The following is a 16,111-nucleotide window of genomic DNA, read 5'->3' as shown; positions in this document are numbered from 1 at the left end:
CGGTCTTCGAATCACGCATGTACACTGCGGGTTGTGTGACACTTTGCACTCTCCTACTTATAGATGCTGTGGCGTCGAGCAAAAATCTACTGCATGCAGGGGCGGCCATGTTCCCCAAGGATCGATGCATACATGTGTTGATGCACTGTGCCATCCACAATTACGAGACCCCCGCGGAATGAGCATGTCACTACTCTAAACGTGACGTATCGACGCTCTCTAGCAATTGATACCATCTTTTATAGTCAAATGTTAGCTTTATACAAATCTTTCAAGTCGAATACTACACTACTGGGCATTAGAATTGCTACACCAAGAAGAAATGCAGATGATACACGGGTATTCATTGGACAAACACATTATCCTAGAACTGACACGTTTTTGGTGCATAGATCCTGAGAAATTAGTACCCAGGACAACCACGTCTAGCCGTAATAACGGCCTTGATACGCCTGGGCATTCAGAGCTTGGATGGCGTGTACAGGTGCAGCTGCCCATGCAGCTTCAACACGATACCACAGTCCATCAAGAGTAGTGACTGGCGTATTGTGACGAGCCAGTTGCTCCTCCACCATTGACCAGACGTTTTCAGTTGGTGAGAGATCTGGAGAATGTGCTGGCCAGGGCAGCAGTTGAACATTTTCTGTATGCAGAAAGGCCCGTACATGACCTGCAACATGCGGTCGTCCATTAACCTGCTGAAATGCAGGGTATCGCAGAGATCGAATGAAGGGTAGAGCCACGGGTCGTAACACACCTGAAATGTAACGTCCACTGTTCAAAGTGCCGTCAATGCGAACAAGTGACCGAGACGTGTAACCAGTGGCACCCCTTACCATCACACCGGGCGATGAGCCAGTATGGCGATGACGAATAAACGCTTCTAATGTACGTTCACCGCGATGTCACCAAACACGGATGTGACCATCATGATGCTGTAAACAGAACCTGGATTCATCCGAAAAAATGACGTTTTGTCATTCGTGCACCCAGGTTCGTCGTTGAGTACACCATCGCAGGCGCTCCTGTCTGTGATGCAGCGTCAAGCTGATTGTCCCAGCTGCTGAAAACGTCGTCGAACTGTTCGTGCAGATGGTTGTTGTCTTGCAAACGTCCCCATCTGTTGACTCAGGGATCGAGACGTGGCTGCACGATCCGTTACAGCCATGATAAGATGCCTGTCATCCCGACTGCTAGTGATACGAGGCCGCTGGGATCCAGCACGGCGTTCCGTATTACCCTCCTCAACCCAGCGATTCCATATTCTGCTAACAGTCATGGGATCTCGACCAACGCGACCAGCAATGTCGTGATAGGATAAACCGCAATCGCGATAGGCTACAATCCGACCTTTATCAAAGTCGGAAACTTGATGGTACGCATTTCTCCTCCTTACTCGAGGCATAACAACAACGTTTCACCAGGCAATGCCGGTCAACTGGTGTTTATGTATGAGAAATCGATTGGAAACTTTCCTCGTCTCAGCACGTTGTAGGTGTCGCCACCGGCGCCAAACCTTGTGTGAGTGCTCTGAAAAGCTAATCATTTGCATATCACAGCATCTTCACCTGTCGGTTAAATTTCGCGTCTGTAGCACGTGATCTGCGTGGTGTAGCAATTTAATGGCCAGTAGTGTATACGTTGTTGTTTCCTGCGTTATATGTGTGATATTTCAAAAAAATACTGCGTGTACAACTTTGCTTCCGCCGTTTTTTCTCGAAGTTGGGAGCTTTATTGTGAAAAACTTACCAAGAAATTATGATTCATAGTATTAGCCATCGCTGGCCAGTACATTCTCCCGTCTATCGGATAAAACTGGACGTCTTTTGTGCGGATCCATGAATAGATTCAATTTTGCACTTGTTCATTTGATCGGAAGTGCTGGTCAGCCAGACTGTAAGCCACTGATTGAAAAGGGAGGTGGTCACAGGGAGCGGGAGGTATTGGACTTCTCATTTCAACGTTTCCACGTATATTTTGACGGGTTTTGCGCCTATGGTCGAGCACTGACCTGCTGCAAAGGTAACTTTACGTCTCTATCGCTGTATTGTGGCCGTTTGTGTTTCAGTGCTGGGCTCGAACGCATCGACCGCTTTCGATAACGATGTCCTGTGACTATCTTCGTTTGTTACAGTAGCTACGAAAAGGTTCTGTCTTCCACCGCCATGCCGGTCTTCGACATAAAAATCACGGTTGAAAACATTCTCCGCACGTTCTTCCACTAATAGTTCCCTCACCATTGGTATTACCCAGCATTTTAAGAGCCACAGCCGCAGATTTCTTCATGTTAAAGCAGAAAATTAAAACTTCCCGCAAATGGCGAGAAATGGGTACGTAAGTTGACGTACTTGATCGAGAATAATCTTACGATGTAATCACAAATCGACTAATATTTTTATGGTATTATGTTTACAGATGCCTAAGCTTATGGTATTACACCTATGACCAACCACCTGAACCCCACTTGCCGCCACTGCCGTCTATTGCAAAACGGCGGAAACAAAGTTGTAGACCTAATAAAATACAAGTCTTAAGACAAAGCCCTATAGTGGACGGCTACGAATTCCATGTAACCTACTTAAATGGTGATTAAGTGGATGACATGTAGTAGACAGAGTCAACGACTCTCACACTGAGTCTACTGAAGAATACAGTTTGAAAACCATCGGAGGCATGGTCAAGTTTAATGAATCTTTATTTTGCAACTGATTGCCTTTTATTTCTGACACACTGAAGCTCTTGCTTCTACAGTTGCTGAAGAGCAGTCATGTTCAGAATCTGGAAACAGGAGTTACAAAAAGACATTTACTGGACTTCAAAATAATAACCGTTAGCGTCGACACACCCTTGATATCGGTTGTAAAGCTGCTGGAAATTGTCATCAAAGGTTTATCGTGGAATGACTAAACACAGTGGTTACCCACTAGGGTAGCCGAGAGTGCTAATGCGCTGCTTCCTGGACTCGGGTAGGCGCGCCGAGTCCGGTATGCCAGCTAGTCTGGATGTGGTTTTTAGGCGGTTTTCCACATGCCGCTTGGTGAATATCGGGCTGGTGCCCAAGTTCCGCCTCAGTTACACGACTCACAGACATTTGAACACGTTCGCACTAATTCATGGATCACACTCGCGGTAGGCAGCTGGGGTACACTACGTACGTACCAGGGGGATTCGTGGTGGTGGCAGGAAGGACATCCGACCATCCTCTGCAACTAACACTGCCAAATCCGTGACCACGCGTTGGCGCGGGACAGGGCCCAAAGAAAAGAAGAAAAAAAACAGAGTCTAAGCACAGTGCTCACTCATTGCTGGATATCCGTATCATTTCAAGATGCTATCAGACAAAGTGACAGTCAATAGGATGTTGTTTTCCCCGCCTGCCAAAAAACGGCAGCTGACAAAATGCAAAATTAGGACGACGCTGACGGACTTTGCGACATCAAGGGCTCGATCCATCATTAATATCCACTCGAGAGAGGCGTGGAAGATGGTCAACACCATGTTACTGCCTGCTATTTAATCTCCGGATATTATTGTCAGCTCCAGGCCTGATCTCTTGGAATGATGCTGATATCCAACGAACTGTGATCACGGAGCTTCGAGCAGTTCCACAAGAAGCGTCTGCTGGCAGTTGACAACTTCTTTATAAGCGATGTCAGAAGTGTGTTCTATAGCTCAAGGCGATTACTCTGGAGGACAGTAAAGGCATTTTTTTTTTGTTACTCTTGTGTCATTTATTTGCTGACGCAATTCTCCAAACCTTTGAGACGTACCTCAAATACACATGTATCGCTGACAAAGTGAACCGTAGAGCCGGCAGTAATAGGGGCACTAATTTGATCACGTGGCTAGGTACAGCCGCTTTCCAGTTTAAAGTATTTCCTCGCAGTGAAAACTAAGAAAATAATCACGGAAAATGCCTACGCGGGCAGCGACGAGAGGTTCAAAGAAGTTTATTTATGATGAGCAGAATTAAGGGGTAACAGTGCTGATGAAAAAGTTGACAAAATGTGCAGTCAAAATGTTAAACAATTCAAAATTTGTGTTGAGAAAGAAGCAGTAGCTCAATCAATCAACTAAAAATAAAAAGATAAAAACAGTCTCGATCGCAACTTCCTATTTTTATTGGAGTGACCGGTTTCGATTCTACACTCATGGAAATGGAAAAAAGAACACATTGACACCGGTGTGTCAGACCCACCATACTTGCTCCGGACACTGCGAGAGGGCTGTACAAGCAATGATCACACGCACGGCGCAGCGGACACACCAGGAACCGCGGTGTTGGCCGTCGAATAGCGCTAGCTGCGCAGCATTTGTGCACCGCCGCCGTCAGTGTCAGCCAGTTTGCCGTGGCATACGGAGCTCCATCGCAGTTTTTAACACTGGTAGCATGCCGCGACAGCGTGGACGTGAACCGTATGTGCAGTTGACGGACTTTGAGCGAGGGCGTATAGTGGGCATGCGGGAGGCCGGGTGGACGTACCGCCGAATTGCTCAACACGTGGGGCGTGAGGTCTCCACACTACATCGATGTTGTCGCCAGTGGTCGGCGGAAGGTGCACGTGCCCGTCGACCTGGGACCGGACCGCAGCGACGCACGGATGCACGCCAAGACCGTAGGATCCTACGCAGTGCCGTAGGGGACCGCACCGCCACTTCCCAGCAAATTAGGGACACTGTTGCTCCTGGGGTATCGGCGAGGACCATTCGCAACCGTCTCCATGAAGCTGGGCTACGGTCCCGCACACCGTTAGGCCGTCTTCCGCTCACGCCCCAACATCGTGCAGCCCGCCTTCAGTGGTGTCGCGACAGGCGTGAATGGAGGGACGAATGGAGACGTGTCGTCTTCAGCGATGAGAGTCGCTTCTGCCTTGGTGCCAATGATGGTCGTATGCGTGTTTGGCGCCGTGCAGGTGAGCGCCACAATCAGGACTGCATACGACCGAGGCACACAGGGCCAACACCCGGCATCATGGTGTGGGGAGCGATCTCCTACACTGGCCGTATACCACTGGTGATCGTCGAGGGGACACTGAATAGTGCACGGTACATCCAAACCGTCATCGAACCCATCGTTCTACCATTCCTAGACCGGCAAGGGAACTTGCTGTTCCAACAGGACAATGCACGTCCGCATGTATCCCGTGCCACCCAACGTGCTCTAGAAGGTGTAAGTCAACTACCCTGGCCAGCAAGATCTCCGGGTCTGTCCCCCATTGAGCATGTTTGGGACTGGATGAAGCGTCGTCTCACGCGGTCTGCACGTCCAGCACGAACGCTGGTCCAACTGAGGCGCCAGGTGGAAATGGCATGGCAAGCCGTTCCACAGGACGACATCCAGCATCTCTACGATCGTCTCCATGGGAGAATAGCAGCCTGCATTGCTGCGAAAGGTGGATATACACTGTACTAGTGCCGAAATTGTGCATGCTCTGTTGCCTGTGTCTATGTGCCTGTGGTTCTGTCAGTGTGATCATGTGAAGTATCTGACCCCAGGAATGTGTCAATAAAGTTTCCCCTTCCTGGGACAATGAATTCACGGTGTTCTTATTTCAATTTCCAGGAGTGTATTTAAGAACCATCTTCAGACTACAGAACTGTGGGTGGACTCCGTGGGGCAAGTTGAGCCGACCCTGTCCCGCTCGATCAGTTATTCCAGCATCGAGGGTCACTCCAATAAAAATAAAAAGTAGCGATCAACACTGTTTTTAATCTTTAAATTTCAATTTTAAAGATCGATGATAATGGTTTCAGAAATTTTATAAATAATTAATTTTCTTTGCAGTTTTATACAGATTGTGATCTCTATTTGAGAATGTGGATTGAGGCGAGAGGCATGCTTGGACGATCCGTGCTGCTGCCCAAAGCCACTGTGCTTGGGTGACGCAGTGACTGGCTCCTCTCCCTAGCGAGCAGGACACTCATGTTCGAATTCCAGCATTGGTACAAATTTTCATACATCGCTTCAATCCGCATATATTCACTCTATTGCCTGGACATTCTACACAATGCCTCCTCGATTTGAAAACTTTGTGGTAACACATCAAAACCAGCGCCACTTTCCGAATAGTCCTCGTAAAACTAAAACGAAAACATAGTGCGATTCTTATTTTCAGCTCTGTTTCCATTCACTGAACAGTTTGCGAGTTTGAGCGAGTCGAATAAAACACACTACTGGCCATTAAAATTGCTACACCACGAAGACGCGAAATTTAAGCGACACGAAGAAGATGCTGTGATATGCAAATGATTAGCTTTCCAGAGCATTCACACAAGGCTGACGCCGGTGGCGACACCTACAACGTGCTGAGATGAGGAAAGTTTCCAACCGATTTCTCGTACACAAACAGCAGTTGACCGGCGTTGCCTGGTGAAACGTTGTTGTGATGTCTCGCGTGAGGCGGAGAAATGCGTACCATCACGTTTCCGACATTGATAAAGGTCGGATTGTAGCCTATCGCGATTGCGGTTTATCGTATCGCGACATTGCTGTTCACGTTGGTCGAGATCCCATGACTGTTAGCAGATTATGGAATCGGTGGGTTCAGGAGGGTAATACGGAACGCCGTGCTGGATCCCAACGGCCTCGTATCACTAGCAGTCGAGATGACAGGCATCTTATCCGCATGGCTGTAACGGTTCGTGCAGCCACGTCTCGATCCCTGAGTCAACAGATGGGGACGTTTGCAAGACAACAACCATCTGCACGATCAGTTCGACGGCGTTTGCAGCAGCATGGACTATCGGCTCGGAGACCATGGCTGCGGTTACCTTTGACGCTGCTTCACCGACAGGAGCGCCTGCGATGGTGTACTCAATGACGAACTTCTGTGCACGAATGGCAAAACGTCATTTTTTCCGATGAATCCAGCTTCTGTTTACAGCATCAAGATGGTCGCATCCGTGTTTGGCGACATCGCGGTGAACGCACATTGGAAGCGTGTATTCGTCATCGCCGTACTGGCGTATCGCCCGGCGTGATGGTATGGGGTGCCATTGGTTACACGTCTCTGTCACCTCTTGTTCGCATTGACGGTATTTTGAACAGTGGACGTTACATTTCAGGTGTGTTACGACCCGTGGCTCTACCCCTCATTCGATCCATGCGAAATCCTACATTTCAGCAGGATAATGCACGACCGCATGTTGCAGGTCCTGTACGGGCCTTTCTGGATACAGAAAATGTTCGACTGCTGCCCTGGCCAGCACATTCTCTAGACCTCAAACGTCTGGTCAATGGTGGCCGAGCAACTGGCTCGTCACGATACGCCTGTCACTACTCCTGATGAACTGTGGTATGGTGTGGAAGCTGCATGGGCAGCTGTACCTGTACACGCCATCCAAGTTCTGTTTGACTCAATGCTCAGGAGTATCAAGGCCGTTATTACAGCTAGAGGTAGTTGTTCTGGGTACTGATTTCTCAGGATCTATGCACCCAAATTGCGTGAAAATGTAATCACATGTCAGTTCTAGTATAATATATCTGTCCAATGAATACCCGTTTACCATCTGCATTTCTTCTTGGTGTAGCAATTTTAATGGCCAGCAGTGCATTTAGATTACGCGGGTATTTGGTGCGCGATGTGCAAACGCCACTCCGCGACTCCACTTACTCCAGCTGTAGTGTCGAAGCTAACGCGTTTCAACGTTGAAGTAATTCTGAACGTAATACAGAGTTTCTCTGTGGCGCTGCAACGACGGCGCCGGTGTACTGTGTAGCTCAGACCCCTGTGCTCCAGCGCCGCACTCACAGCGCGGCATCGCCGGAGGCTTCGCGCAGAGCACTTTGTTGGGCCGCTGCCGGCAGAACTACGTACTTGCCGGCTGCTCCCGGCGGTGCGCTGAGAGCCGCGCGGGCCGCCATAAGGCGCGCTGTTTACGGCGGGGGCGGCACTCCGGAGGCGGCAAGCAGCTGTAGGCGGCGGCGGCGGCGGCGGCAATAGCAATACCGCCACCAGATTGCTGCCCCCGCGTTGCAATAGGCTACGTGTTGCTCGCCACGTGCTCACGCCTCAGGCACGCCACAGGTGACGCCACCTAGCCCATCCCCAGAGGGTGCCATCTTACACTCCAAGACTAAGAGGAACGACGGGCCACGAACGGATTATCGGAATGGGACAGGCATCGGTAGATGTGATGTACATGTACAGACAAACAAATGGTTACAACTTCACAGCCGGCCGCTGGTGGCCGAGCTGTTCTAGGCACTTCAGTTTGCAACCGCGCGACTGATACGATCTCAGGTTCGAATCCTGCCTCGGGCACGGGTGTGTGTGATGTCCTTAGGTTAGTTAGGTTTAAGTAGTTCTAAGTTCTAGGGGACTGATGGCCTCAGATATTAAGTCCCATAGTGCTCAGAGCCATTTGAACAATTTCAGAAAAAAAAATTGGATGATTTGTTCAAGAGAAAGCGTTTCACAAACTGGGCAAGTCAATAATACGATGGTCCACCTTTGTTCCTTATCCAAGCAATTATTGGGCCGGTCATTGATAGCGGTCTTGCGCGTCTATCTAAGGTATATCCTGCCAAATTTTGTCCAAGTGCTGCATTAGATCGTCCAAATCTGGAACTGGTTGGGGGTCCTGCCCATAATGCTCCTAGCGGCATCCACTGGCGAGAGATTCGGTTACCTCCCTGGCCAAGATAGGGTTTGGTATGCATGAAGACAAGCAGTAGAAACACTCTCCGTGTGCGGCCGGGCAGCATCTTACTGAAATGTAAGCACAAAATTGAATGAAAATGTCAGTTTTCAATTTATTTGTTAGTAGAACTCATGGACAATAAGTTCAAAAATTTTCAATTTCATGAACGCTCTTGTTGTTGCTGTCTTCAGTCCAGAGACTGGTTTGATGCAGCTTTCCATGCTACTCAATCCTGTGCAAGGTTCATCTTCGAGTAACTACTGCAACCTACTTCCTCTTGCATCTGTTTAGTGTATTCATCACTTGGTCTCCCTCTACGATTTTTACCCTCCACGCTGCCCTCCAATACTAAATTATTGATCCTTTGATGCCTCAGAACGTGTCATACCGACCGATCCCTTCTTGTCAAGTCGTGCCACAAATTCCTTTTTTCTCCTCAGTTCTATTCACTACCTCGTCATTAGTCACATGATGTACCCATCAAATCTTCAGCATTATCTGTAGCACGACATTTCGAAAGTTTCTACTCTCTTCTTGTCCAAACTATTTATCGTCCACGTTACACTTCCATACCTGACTACACTCCATACAAATACTTTCAGAAACGACTTCCTGAAACTTAAATCAATACTCGATGTTAACATATTTTTCTTCTTCAGAAACGCTTTCCTAGCCATTGCCAGTCTACATTTTATCTCCTCTCTACTTCGACCATCATGAGTTATTTTGCTCCTCAATACTAAATTGATCTTTTGATGCCTCAGAACGCGTCCTACCAACCGATCCCTTCTACTAGTCAAGTTGTGCCACACATACATTTTCTCCTCAATTTTGTTCAGTACCTCCAGATTAGTTACTTGATCTACCTATCTAACCTTCAGTATTTTTCTGTAGAACCACATTTCTAAAGTTTCTCTTCTCTTCTTGTCTGAACTATTCGTGTACATGTTTCACTTCCGTATGTGGATACACCCCTTAGTAAATGAGTGACCAATGTCGGACTGGAGCAACACCGACTCAATGGAAGGCCTCGGCACTTGTTGGTGACGTCACGTCAACTAGGCACGGCGAACGCCAAGTCTGTTGCAGGCAGAAACGCCTGGGCGTGCTTACCACTATAAATCTCATTTTTTTGGACTAAATGTTTGGTATTGTTTTGGATTCTGCAGTTTTATTTACATGAAAGATTTTCTTACTATCATAAAGCTACAAATGAAGATCATAGTTCTGTATTACTGAATCCTGTCGAAACAAACGTAGATCAATATGAGAAGATGCTTTGCCCCATTGCAAGCTTCGGAAATTTTACATTCAAGTAACTATATTTACTTGATCCATTTTGCTATCGAGACTTACCCCAACCCCCTTACAATTAACTCGTTTCTTTTATTTATTTATTTATTTTTGCTTGACATCTTCACCGGAAATGAGAACTAATTTACATGTTTAAATGTCCAACTGTTGCCAGTCATTAGATTACAGTCGTTTTCAACGAAAGGAATTCTAAACAGGAAACAAAATAGCTTCATACATCGAAAATACTGCTGAGCTTAAACTTTTTTAAACATGCACATTAGATAAGATAAATATTCCCCTCTTGCAACTGAAAGGAGAAAGTTTATAAGATAAAAAAAAATTTATTTGATAAAACAAGTATCTCTCTTTTGCATCTTCTTCTGTCCCCCATTCCCTGCCCCCAACGTGTACAATCGCAAGATATTTCATTAACATTCAGTGCTCCTCACCCCATAGTCAACCAAGATACCTAAAGAAGAGCACCCATATGTTCACAGTTTCTTGTGAAAGCAACCCAGTACAAACGTAAATTCCTCAGATTTACAAATAAGGTAAAGAAGCACGAATTCTGTTGCTGCTGGACCGTGAAGTTGTTTTTGTATGTCAATCCTTAAAACAGGTGTAAATTTAAGTTCAGGGGTCCACTAGTTGTTAAGAAGTGTAATGAATTGCACAATTAATTGATCGCAGAAATCTCTCAGAACAACGTGTGTTGGTCAACCACCGCCAATAGTTTCACATTTTCCTGTGTCAGAGAGGGAGACACCACCATTACGAGTATGCCTGCAACAGACTTGGCGTTTTGCCCGCATCTCGTGGTCGTGCGGTAGCGTTCTCGCTTCCCACGCCCGGGTTCCCGGGTTCGATTGCCGGCGGGATCAGGGATTTTCTCTGCCTCGTGATGGCTGGATGTTGTGTGCTGTCCTTAGGTTAGTTAGGTTTAAGTAGTTCTAAGTTCTAGGGGACTTATGACCACAGCAGTTGAGTCCCATAGTGCTCAGAGCCATTTGACCCATTTGAACCAGACCTGGCGTTCGCCGTGCCTAGCTGACGTGACGTCACCAACAAGCGCCGAGGCCTTCCTCTGAGTCGGTGTCGACTGGAGGCGCTCTGTGTCGGGGAGGGTCCTCGGAGCTGCGCCCGTGGTCCCAGCCGCACGCAGGTCTGCCCGCCAGCCGGGCCCCGTGCGGTCCGGCGGCGGCGCAGCGCAGGTGAACGCCCTGGGCTCCTCGCGTTGCGCGCCAGGCCGGCCGGCAGATGGCCGCGCCAGATAGCGCTGACGGACGGTCCGCGGTTCAAGGCCCGCCGCCCCCGGCACCAGACGCCGGCCGCCGGCCGCCGGCCTCCGGACTCGTCCGCTGGCGCGTAATTGGATTTACAGAGCCGGCGCGGACCGCCGTGCGTTGCTGCGCCGGATCCGGCTCGCCTCGTTAACCGGGCGGCTACGGCCAGCTTCTGCATGAGAGCTCCTCCTCGTCCTCCTCCTCAAATGTGTACACTGGACACCCTCTTCTTCCTCTCTCGGTATTTCATTTCTGCCGACGCCTTCCTAGCGAGGAGGGTACGAACTAGCACAGGTGCGCGTTTCATCTCTTGGCTGCCTAGGTGGTTTACAGGGGCAGAAATACTTCGTCTCGTCCCTACTGCGTCTCAGAAATGTTGTTTTTGGCATTCATGCAATCCACCTCATGGATAAGAAATAACAACTTTGAGGTTCGCCGATGACATTGTAATTCTGTCGGAGACAGCGAAGGACTTGGAAGAGCAGTTGAACGGAATGGACAGTGTCTTGAAAGGAGGATATAAGATGAACATCAACAAAAGCAAAACGAGGATAATGGAATGTAGTCGAATTAAGTCGGGTGATTCTGAGGGAATTTAGATTAGGAAAGGAGACACTTGAAGTAGTAAAGGAGTTTTGCTATTTGGGGAGCAAAATAACTGATAATTGTCGAAGTAGAGAGGAGATAAAATGTAGACTGGCAACGGCAAGGAAAGCGTTTCTGAAGAAGAGGAATTTGTTAATATCGAGTATAGGGGTCAGGAAGTCGTTTCTGAAAGTATTTGTATAGAGTGTAGCCATGTATGGAAGTGAAACATGGACGATAAATAGTTTGGACAGGAAGAGAATAGAAGCTTTCGAAATGTGGTGCTACAGAAATATGCTGAAGATTAGATGCGTACATCACATAACTAATGAGGAGGTATTGAACAGAATAGGGTAAAAGAGGAGTTTGTGGCACAACTTGACAAGAAGAAGGGACCGGTTGGTAGGGCATGTTCTAAGGCATCAAGGGATCACAAATTTAGCATTGGATGCCAGCGTGGAGGGTAAAAATCGTATAGGGAGACGAAGAGATGAATACACTAAGCAGATTCAGAAGGATGTAGGTTGCAGTAGGTACTGGGAGATGAAGAAGCTTGCACAGGATAGAGTAGCATGTAGAGCTGCATCAAACCAGTCTCAGAACTGAAGACCACAACAACAACAGCAACAACAACAACAACCACATGGATAGCCGAGATCGCTAACGCTCCGGCTTCTGGGACAGGAGAAGGCGAACCAGTTCCGGAACGAATCCTCCTCTCTAGAGAATGAATTACCCTGGATGGCATTTCTATTGGCTTTCCCCACAACCTGCTAGATAAATACCGGTCTGCAGTCCATGTCCACCCTCAAATACACGTCATGCAAACACTTAAAAAATTACATTTGAACATGAGATCTACATCTACATATACATGGATACTCTGCAAATCTCATTTAAGTGCCTGGCAGAGGGTTCATCGAACCACCTTCACAATTCTCTATTATTCCAAACTCGTATAGCGCGCGGAAAGAGTGAACACCTATATCTTTCCGTACGAGCTCTGATTTCCCTTGTTTTATCGTGGTGATCGTTCCGCCCTATGCGCCGGCCGCGGTGGTCTAGCGGTTCTAGGCGCTCAGTCCGGAAGCGCGCGACTGCTACTGTCGCAGGTTCGAATCCTGCCTCGGGCATGGATGTGTGTGACGTCCTTAGGTTAGTTAGGTTTAAGTAGTTCTATGTTCTAGGGGACTGATGACCACAGATGTTAAGTGCCATAGTGCTCAGAGCCATTTGAACCATTCTCCCTATGCAGGTCGGTGTCAACATAATATTTTCGCATTCGGAGGAGAAAGTTAATCATTGGAATTTCGTGAAAAGATTCCTCCGCAACGAAAAACGCCATTCTTTTAATGATTTCCAGCCCAAATCCTGCATCATTTCCGTGACACTCTCTCCCATATTTCGCGGTAATACAAAACGTACTGCCCTTCTTTGAACTTTTTCGGTGTACCCCGTCAGTCCTATCTGGTAAAGGTCCCACACCGCGCAGCAATATCCTAAAAGAGGACGGACAAGCGTGGTGTACGCAGTCTGCTTAGTAGGTCTGTTACATTTTCTAAGTGTCTTGCCAATAAAACGCAGCCTTTGGTTAGCCTTCCCCACAACATTTGCTGTGTGTTCTTTGTAATTTAAGTTGTTCGTAATTGTAATACCTAGGTATTTAGCTGAATTTACAGCTTTTAGATTAGACTGATTTATCGTGTAACCGAAGTTTAACGAGTTCCTTTTAGCAATCATGTGGATGACCTCACACTTTTCGTTATTTAGTTTCAACTGCCACTTTTCGCACCATTCAGATCTAAACTAGACGCAGGCAGATGGGGTCAACAGATTCTTTCTTGGTGGAAGTGGTGGCGTCAGGAAGGGCCCGTAACACACCACCGAAACCGATAAGTAACTATGCTGATCCTGTAGAGAAATTGGAAAAGGCAGCGTGAAAAGACGACGACGTTGACGCACAGTGTTTCCACGTAGAATACTCCCGCTGCTGAGTCGGTCCACTTGTGAGGTGTAGCGACTGGAGACTCTACATAAGTAAAACCCGAATTGTACGCTCAGGATTTCCGACAACTTTCACCGAAATTCTGCTGTAAGGTATATTACCCTAATTGCTTGGTTTGTGTGACAGTGCCTTTACAACAGTGAGAGACACTGGAATACGCGAACGAAAACCGTAGAACTTAAGACTATTCTGCAATTCACACTTAACTACTTGGCAGAACCATCTTGAGACTTTCTCTACCGTTCGTCTCTCGAACAGCACGTAGTAGAAACGAATACATGTACCTCTCCGTGCGAACTGTAATTTGTCGTACTTTACTGCGATAATCAGTTCTCACTGTGTAGCGGGGATTCACCAATATATTTTCGCACTCGGATGAGAAAGATGGTGTTTGAAATTTCGAGGAAATTCTCGCCGTACCGAAAATTGCCTTTGTTTTGAAGATTGTCACACACTCGCGTCACACACCCACTCGCGTATCGCATCCGTGACACACTCTCCCCCATTCCGTGGAAATACAAAACGAGCTGCCCTTCTTTTGCCAACGGCCTTGCCGCAGTGGTAACATCGGTTCCCGTCAGATCACCGAAGTTAAGCACTGTCGGGATGGGCTAGCACTTGGATGGGTGACCATACGGTCTGCCGAGCGCTGTTGGCAAGCGGGCTGCACTGAGCCATTGTGAGGCAAACTGAGGAGCTACTTGATTGAGAAGTAGCGGCTCCGGACTCGTAAACTGACACACGGCCGGGAGAGCGGTGTGCTGACCACATGCTCCTCCATATCTGCATCCAGTGATGCCTGTGGGCTGAGGATGACACGGCGGCCAGTTGGTACCTTTGGGTCTTCATGGCCTGCTCAGGAGGAGTTACCCTTCTTGTAACGTTTTGGATGTACTCCGTCAATCCTATGTGGTGAAGACCCCACACCGCGCAGAAATACTCCAGCAGAGAACGGACAAGCGTAGTGTGAAAGAGACTGCCTGCTTAATCCTCTAGGAGTCTAAGTGTTGTGTTAATGAAATGCGGTCTTCGGTTTACCTGCCGCCTCGTTTTCTGTGTCATGATTACAGTTTTAGTTGTTCGTATTTCTAATCCCTAGATATTTAATTGAACTGAAACCCTTAAATGTGGGTGATTCATCGCGTGGGTGAAGTTTAACGGACACGGGGAAAGATTAGCTGCATCCATACTTAGAAACGTGTGCTCTAGTTGTGCCGGAACTCGAACGTAAGTGTTTCCAGGTCGGCTGGCCGTCCTCTTTCAACGCACTGGAGTCTTGCCACCCACAGCGTCCTCCACTCCAGCTCAGCTGGAGCCATATCACAAACACGTACTTCTCCAGAGCTCCAGTCCCACATCTGGCTTGCAGCGGTTTCGGTGCGTACAGCAACTTCTGCAGCCGTCTGTCCGTCAGTCTGTGTGGGTCGAGCAATTATTTACGTCTGAGTTTCTTTTCTTTCCCCCTTTTCAGGACTCCGCACCAAAGTCGGTAAAACCGGAACCATTACACCTTAGAGGATCACTTTGTTATCTATCTCTCCATCTGTCCGACTCTTAAGAAGCCTTTTCCTCAGGAACAGGTTGACGCACAAGGCTGAAATTTGCGTCACATACTAAGATCTACAGCCCCTTCGCTGGATAAAAGACTGAAGCTTGGGAGTCGACGCAGTCAACACATGCGGCCATTTACGAGGTGCGACAGTAAAGAAATGAGACTGATGTGAAAAAAGGTTGCTTACCGTTTCAGTCTAGTTTAGTGTTGTCTCCTTCAAAGTAGTTCCCTTCTGATTGCACACACTTTTTCCAGCGCTTCTTCCATTGAGGGTAACATTTGTGGAACCCATCTTCTGTAATATCCACCAACACCCTCGTCACAGCTTTTTGGACATCTTGTATTGTTTGACAATAGCGTCCCTTGACTGCCGATTTGACTCTCGGAAATAGAAAAAAAGTCACACGAAGCGATATCTGGTGAATAACGTGGCTGTGGTAGTACTGAAATTTGTTTTGAGGTTAAAAATTGCTGTACTGACGGAGCAGTATGGGATGGCGCATTATCGTGATGCAGAATCCAATCATCAGCAATGTTGGCACGGACACGAAGAACTCTTTTACGAAGTCTTTCTGAAATTTCTTTGTAGTAATATTGGTTGACAGTTTGTCCAGGAAGCACCCACTCTTTAAGGACATGTATTTCACATGTATTTCACTTCTGACTTTCACATGCGAATTTTTTTGGTCTGGGTGATTTCTTTGAGCACGGTTGAGAAATATGGTGTTTTGTCTCTGGATCGTACTG

The 16,111-nt window shown here is 47.6% G+C and overlaps 1 pseudogene; it reads left to right on the top strand.

The window, feature by feature from the left end:
* Positions 1-14,352: 14,352 nt before the first annotated feature.
* Positions 14,353-14,470, top strand: LOC126109942 (5S ribosomal RNA; annotated as a pseudogene).
* Positions 14,471-16,111: the final 1,641 nt, after the last annotated feature.

Source organism: Schistocerca cancellata, chromosome 12 (genome assembly GCF_023864275.1).
Source record: "Schistocerca cancellata isolate TAMUIC-IGC-003103 chromosome 12, iqSchCanc2.1, whole genome shotgun sequence".
NCBI classification, from domain to species: Eukaryota; Metazoa; Arthropoda; class Insecta; order Orthoptera; family Acrididae; genus Schistocerca; species Schistocerca cancellata.
The sequence above is the reverse complement of the archived record's forward strand: the minus strand, read 5'-3'. Positions and strand labels throughout refer to the sequence as shown.